Here is a 7277-nt window from a genome sequence, read left to right as displayed (position 1 = left end):
TTCTGGATCTTGAAAGTGTTGGTTAAATTGCTGTCTATGGATGAGTCGTATACCTCTCGGATTTCATCTAAAAAAGTCTTAATTTGTATTCCGTAGATGACCGATGTAGATGTCTTACGGGTGTGGAACAACATGTGTGAGTAATGAAGTAAAGAAATTTCACAAATGTACTCAAAAAAAGGAGTTTTGTGGGTCATCATTGTGCTGAAGTGCAGTCCAAGAGATGACCAAGAAACATTGATGAAATGCTGCTAGTTGCTTTATTTAGAAGCTGTGTAGTTGCTGATCCAGTGAAAATGCTTATTTATTTATTTATTCATGAAATTGTACAATTTTTAAGACAAAGTTTTGTAGTGTACATTTTTCCCCACAGTATTTGGTATTTTATATATATACCTCATTTAAAATTTATCAAAATAAAATACCAAATATATTTTATTTTGATAAATTTTAAATGAGGTATTTTTATTTTTAATACATTTGTATTACATTTTAATTACATTTGTTTTTAACATTAAAACCATTAATCTACTTCCAAAAACATTAGGTCTTTACAATTTCAGCTGTTCATTTACATGTAAACACGTAAATATGTTTTAATAAACAAACCAGCAATTACTCATAATCATTCACATATTTACGGTGTTACAATAGTATAGGTCAGTTCACTAAAGACTCCAAGGGCTAATGTGGAGAAAACACAGAGCAAATTAATTTAACTCATAAAGTAAAGGTTAAATTAAATAAGGAATCGCAAGACATCCATGCCTCTCGAGCAAATATGAGTAAGGAAGAACGTCAGTGACTAAATGTTCAAAATCAGTGGAGACGTGCAGAATCCTCACAGATGCAAGGCTGAGGTTGTGAAAGTTTTTGTTTTCTCAATATGCTGCATCTACTAATGATCAACACTTTCATTTGTGCTGAGTCATAAATAGAAGTTTACATACGTTATCTAAGACTTTGGGAATGTTCTTGTTTTCTCAATATGCTGCACACAGTTTCTTACAGATGGTTGAAATCAGGAGTCTCTCGACTCAGCTACCATAGACTGGGACTCCAGCCACAACCAGGTGATGATCGTTTCACAACAATGATGATTTGATGACTCTGTGATTTAATTTTTTTTTTTTAATCTTGTCTATGTCAGGTGGTTCTTTGCCTCCATATTCTGCATTTAAATTGAGTTGCACATATGCTTAATATTGTGTAAACTTACACGGGGTTCAGTGAATGTGTGTAAGTGTGTGAGTGTTTGGGTGTCAGAGACACTGTAGAAGGACAGAGTACCGACAGAGGTGTGTGAAGGGGTAGATATGGCAGTTCTGTTATTATTGTGCCAGACAGTGAATCCATTAGCAGTGCAGAACAAACTCCAGGATTTGTTGCTGTATCCAAACTGACAGTTTCTTTCTCCTTTCCTCCTGATTCCTTTGTATTTCACTGATATTTCTGACCCATTTATGGATTTATGGCAATATTGTTTTAGCTATGTTTTATAGTATTAAAATATTTTGAAGGACAAAAATATGAACTTTATTGGCTTTTTTTCTGTCACTTTACTTTGGCGCGAGCCGCTATGCGCTCACACCAACATGTTCTCCAACCAATACGACCATATAGGTCACTTCCCTGAAATACGACCCATAGGAGCGTTTGCTAAAATTGCGCCCCTATTGACAACAGGACACTTTCATTTTAATGCATTGTTCCCTTTTATCTGCTTCATATTTCGGGTTTCGCATAGCTCAACTGGTAGAGCATTGCAATAGCAATATACAATCATGTGATCATGCGATCGTGGGTTTGATCCCAGGGAACACAAGTGTATATGCACTATAAATCACTAAGGTTAGGTTTAGGGGTGGGGTGGGTGTAGTCGTTAATAAAAACAATAGTTTTGCTAAATGGAAATAGGAGAAATGGTATAAAAAGTCCACACATTGCATTTAAAGGTGCTGGTCATATAATTAGAATATCATCAAAAAGTTGATTTATTTCACTAATTCCATTCAAAAAGTGAAACTTGTATATTATATTCATTCATTACACACAGACTGATATATTTCAAATGTTTATTTCTTTTAATTTTGATGATTATAACTGACAACTAAGAAAAATCCCAAATTCAGTATCTCAGAAAATTAGAATATTACTTAAGACCAATACAAAGAAAGGATTTTTAGAAATCTTGGCCAACTGAAAAGTATGAGCATGTACAGCACTCAATACTTAATTGGGGCTCCTTTTGCCTGAATTACTGCAGCAATGCGGCGTGGCATGGAGTCGATCAGTCTGTGGCACTGCTCAGGTGTTATGAGAGCCCAGGTTGCTCTGATAGTGGCCTTCAGCTCTTCTGCATTGTTGGGTCTGGCATATCGCATCTTCCTCTTCACAATACCCCATAGATTTTCTATGGGGTTAAGGTCAGGCGAGTTTGCTGGCCAATTAAGAACAGGGATACCATGGTCCTTAAACCAGGTACTGGTAGCTTTGGCACTGTGTGCAGGTGCCAAGTCCTGTTGGAAAATGAAATCTGCATCTCCATAAAGTTGGTCAGCAGAAGGAAGCATGAAGTGCTCTAAAACTTCCTGGTATACGGCTGCGTTGACCTTGGACCTCAGAAAACACAGTGGACCAACACCAGCAGATGACATGGCACCCCAAACCATCACTGACAGTGGAAACTTTACACTGGACCTCAAGCAACGTGGATTGTGTGCCTCTCCTCTCTTCCTCCAGACTCTGGGACCCTGATTTCCAAAGGAAATGCAAAATTTACTTTCATCAGAGAACATAACTTTGGACCACTCAGCAGCAGTCCAGTCCTTTTTGTCTTTAGCCGCTTCTGACGCTGTCTGTTGTTCAAGAGTGGCTTGACACAAGGAATGCGACAGTTGAAACCCATGTCTTGCATATGTCTGTGCGTAGTGGTTCTTGAAGCACTGACTCCAGCTGCAGTCCACTCTTTGTGAATCTCCCCCACATTTTGAATGGGTTTTGTTTCACAATCCTCTCCAGGGTGCGGTTATCCCTATTGCTTGTACACATTTTTCTACCACATCTCATTTCCTTCCCTTCGCCTCTCTATTAATGTGCTTGGACACAGAGCTCTGTGAACAGCCAGCCTCTTTTGCAATGACCTTTTGTGTCTTGCTCTCCTTGTGCAAGGTGTCAATGGTCGTCTTTTGGACAACTGTCAAGTCAGCGGTCTTCCCCATGATTGTGTAGCCTACAGAACTAGACTGAGAGACCATTTAAAGGCCTTTGCAGGTGTTTTGAGTTAATTAGCTGATTAGAGTGTGGCACCAGGTGTCTTCAATATTGAACCTTTTCACAATATTCTAATTTTCTGAGATACTGAATTTGGGATTTTCCTTAGTTGTCAGTTATAATCATCAAAATTAAAAGAAATAAACATTTGAAATATATCATGAATATAATATACAAGTTTCACTTTTTGAATGAAATTAGTGAAATAAATAAACTTTTTGATGATATTCTAATTATATGACCAGCACCTGTAAATGAACACGCAATTTGATTGGTAATGACAGTCATACGTCATTTCATGACGACAGACATAACACAACACTGTCATTATTTTTACGCCACCACAGGGCGCATGACTTAAAAAAGTAAATATAGGTCGTAATAAGGTACTTGAAAAACGACCTATAGGGTTGGTTTTTTTGGAGGACAGTCTCGCTCGCACACTTGGCACAGACCTTGCAACGGTTCTGTCATTAATTAATATGAATTAATATAATTAGCCTTTTGCTTGACTACGTTATCAAACAGCTAATAATGTGTTGCTAATGTTACACACACGTTCCTGTTCTTCGTCTCAGATAGAGTCAGACAGCTGCCTTCTAACAATCAGTATCCTTACAAACGCTTTGAACAACTCAGAACGTCAGTGGAGAAAGGCTTATAGTTCATCATAAAATTGTAATAGACTCGCTATATTGATAAATCTACACAATTTTTCATATCAACAGAAAATATACCGGCATAAACTGGCTTCTCTTGAGACTTTCCTGCTTCAGAGCAGTCATAGTTAATGATATGCCAAAGCCTGCCGGCACATTGTTGTGATTGGTTACAAGGTCGTCTGTGACGTCACAAACACCACTGATATCAAACCGCAGGTTTTTGGTTTACTGCAGATTCAAACATAAAATACTCAGCAATGGTGCTGACTTATGAATTTGCACATGGTTTGTCTTAAAGCTATTAAAAACACTACATAGACATATAAACAACATTAAAAACTTGATTTTTACCACAGGGGGTCTTTAAGTCTCTTCTGACATCAGCAGCACAAACACCAGAGGAGAGATTCTGTGCTGAAAGATTTCCTGAGATCAGATACTTCTGGATGTCCTCCACAAATTCATCTTTCAAACAGTGGAAAAGGTTAATAGTCCTTTCTACCATCTCTATTGTCTTTTTGATATAGTATGTAATGTCTTTGACATTCTCTCTTTTTAGCTTCAGCCTAAGATGCAAGTTGTGCCAACAGCTCATGTCCTACTCCTCAACAATGACAAACACTGATTGGTGGAGCCAGGATTTTTTCATAGGGGTGGCTAGGCAGGGGCCAGCAACCAGTCTGGGGTGGCACAGAAATCTTTATTATTTTAAGAAAAAATTAGTCTGACTATAATGTTGCCTACTGGACTGTGCCTACAACACAACTGAATACAGTTCACCATTGTTCTGCTGAAGCTCATTCGGCACATGTATCCTTTCCGCGCGTTTGACTTGCGCCTGCATGGCGCTGAGGCAAAATTGGAGCGCGCGTCTGAAAAGTCTCACATTTTTTGTGGTGTTAAAGAGACGGTTCTGTGTTTAAATAAATAAAATGAGACAGAAACAGCCGTTGTGAGCGGGGTGGCCAAGCTTAGGCCAAGGGTGGAAAGAGTTTGTGCGCACTATCTAGTGGACAGCTATTTTTCAAGCACCCCCCAGCATGTAAATCTGTAGTCGGAGACACCCCTAGGGTATTATCAGTGTTGAGAAACATATAGCCTACATGTGTTGCGTTTTTGTGTTAATACTAACTAAAGTACCTAATTATGTTACACAGCCTACTTATTTTGTATGAAAACTAGCACATTAGTTACTTTAAGCATTTAAAAGTACCATTGTCTCAGTGCTGCAGTGCGAGCTCTCTCATACACAAAAACGCATGCGCTCACAGAGAGAAATCATTGTAAAATGAAAATTGCCGTGCTTGGTTTAAAATTTGTTCTTGCTTGTGTTATTTTTCTGTCTGAAAACATTTTGAATTAGCCTAACCTTTGTTCAGCTAAAGTTTGTCTTTAATGATATGCCAAAGCCTGCCGGCACGTTGTTGTGATTGGTTACAAGGTCGTCTATGACATCACAAACACCACCAATTTCAAACCGCAGGTTTTTGGTTTACTGTAGTTTCAAACATAAAATACTCAGCAATGGTGACTTATGAATTTGCACATGGTTTGTCTCAAAGCATATTAAAAAAACTAAAGTTTGCTGAAGTTTGTCTTTATAATGTGAAATGATCCAATTAAAAGGCAGCATGTTACAATTTTTTTCTGTGGGATTTAGTATCATATTTGGATACTGGAATAATAAATTAAGTATTTTAAATGAATCACATGTAAACTTAATGTTTTTACTGTTTTCTAAGAGTTTCTTAATTTTAGACTAGTAAAAAACTCAAAAAAAAAAAAAAACAAGAAGTTAATTTTGTTAAAGTTTACATATTAAATTTAATGAAATCTACAAACCCACAGAATGACTTTTTACAGTGCAGATGTGTGTTCTGATCCCAGCTTCCATCATAGATCTTTATCTTCTCTGTTGTCGCCTGTACCCTATTGCTTTGCTTTGCCTTTTGTTTAACTTGTTCTCCACCTTATACTGTTTTCCACACACTTCCACATGAACACTACGGATTAATCACCCCATATCTGAAGTTAAAGTTCAGCTCTTTTTCTTATTTTTTGGGATAGTACACCCAAAAATGAAAATTCTGTCATCATTTACTCAACCTCAAGTCGTTCCAAACCTTTATGCATTTTTGTTTGTAGGAAAAAAATACTATGGTAGTCAATGGCTGCTGAGATCTGCTTGGTGTTCAGCTGAACAAAGAAACTCATACAGGTTGGGAACATCTTAAAAGTGAGTAAATGATGACAGAATTTTCATTTTTGGTTGAACTATCCGTTTAAAGTGGTGTTTGTGGCAACTAACTTTTAAGAACTTCTTGTCACTTCAAAAATCTGATTTATTTATTTATCACACTTAAAAATGATCAAAACATTATTCTAAATTAATTTATAAAGCAATGAAACAAACAAACAAAAAAAAAAAATCAATGCATGCCGTAAAAAGAGTTCAAACAACAGTGTAAGACTGAATCTATTTAATTTATTTAAAAGTGCTACAAGTAGACAGCCATGCTTCATTCAGTCTTCAGGTTGATATTGCTGCAGAGTCCATGGGAAGGTTAGGCGATGGTGGTGGTGGTGGGGATAAAGGGTGGACGTAACTCAACATGATAGTCAGGGCTATATTTAGGCTTAACAAAAGCAGTGACACTGCCAACTGTAAGCAGTTCACTGCAATAGGATGTGACCCCTAGGGCAGTTAGCTACTGTGACGGTGCTCAATCATGCCACCATTTAAGCTACAATACTGTTAACAAACTTCCTAGACTTGTCAATTTTCACCAGATTCACACCAGCCTTCCACCAGCACCTCTGGGCATGCTGCTGACCTCCCCATATAATTTCCACCGCAGTGGATGAAGAGGACATCTGGTGCTGCTCTTCCTCACAGGGAGTGGGAGAAGAAGGGGAGAAGTCCTCTCCACCTCAGTCCACCCCAGTCGAACCAGCAGACACGGATGCCTGGCAGACTGAGTTTACATGGCATGGTTGCTGAAGCTCTCTGGGCACCATGCCTGACACAGCTATTACCTATGATCCACACTGTGTCTATGGAAGGAAAATGAGTTTAATAAATGCTTTTGGTAATGAAAATTAAGAATTTAACCATGAAAGTTAGATCATTTTTTTATGTTGACAATGCTGTCACATGTGGGAGAACACAGATAAAGCGAGCAACACCTTAAAGGTGCCATAGAATTAAAAATTGAATTTATCTTGGCATAGTTAAATAACAAGAGTTCAGTACATGGAAATGACATACAGTGAGTCTCAAACTCCATTGTTTCCTCCTCCTTATGTAAAACTCATTTGTTTAAAAGACCTCCGAAGAACAGG

At 37.8% G+C, this 7277-nt stretch overlaps 1 long non-coding RNA gene across 1 annotated transcript; it reads left to right on the top strand.

Annotated features, from left to right (window-relative positions):
- The first annotated feature begins 1022 nt into the window (after positions 1–1022).
- Positions 1023–6992, top strand: LOC137025055 (uncharacterized). The gene is made up of 4 exons (XR_010895823.1): positions 1023–1073; positions 4292–4419; positions 6081–6171; positions 6726–6992. It is a non-coding gene; the product is annotated as an uncharacterized lncRNA (long non-coding RNA).
- The last annotated feature ends 285 nt before the right edge of the window (positions 6993–7277 follow it).

This window comes from Chanodichthys erythropterus, chromosome 8 (assembly GCF_024489055.1).
Source record: "Chanodichthys erythropterus isolate Z2021 chromosome 8, ASM2448905v1, whole genome shotgun sequence".
NCBI classification, from domain to species: domain Eukaryota; kingdom Metazoa; phylum Chordata; class Actinopteri; order Cypriniformes; family Xenocyprididae; genus Chanodichthys; species Chanodichthys erythropterus.
The sequence above is the reverse complement of the archived record's forward strand: the minus strand, read 5'-3'. Positions and strand labels throughout refer to the sequence as shown.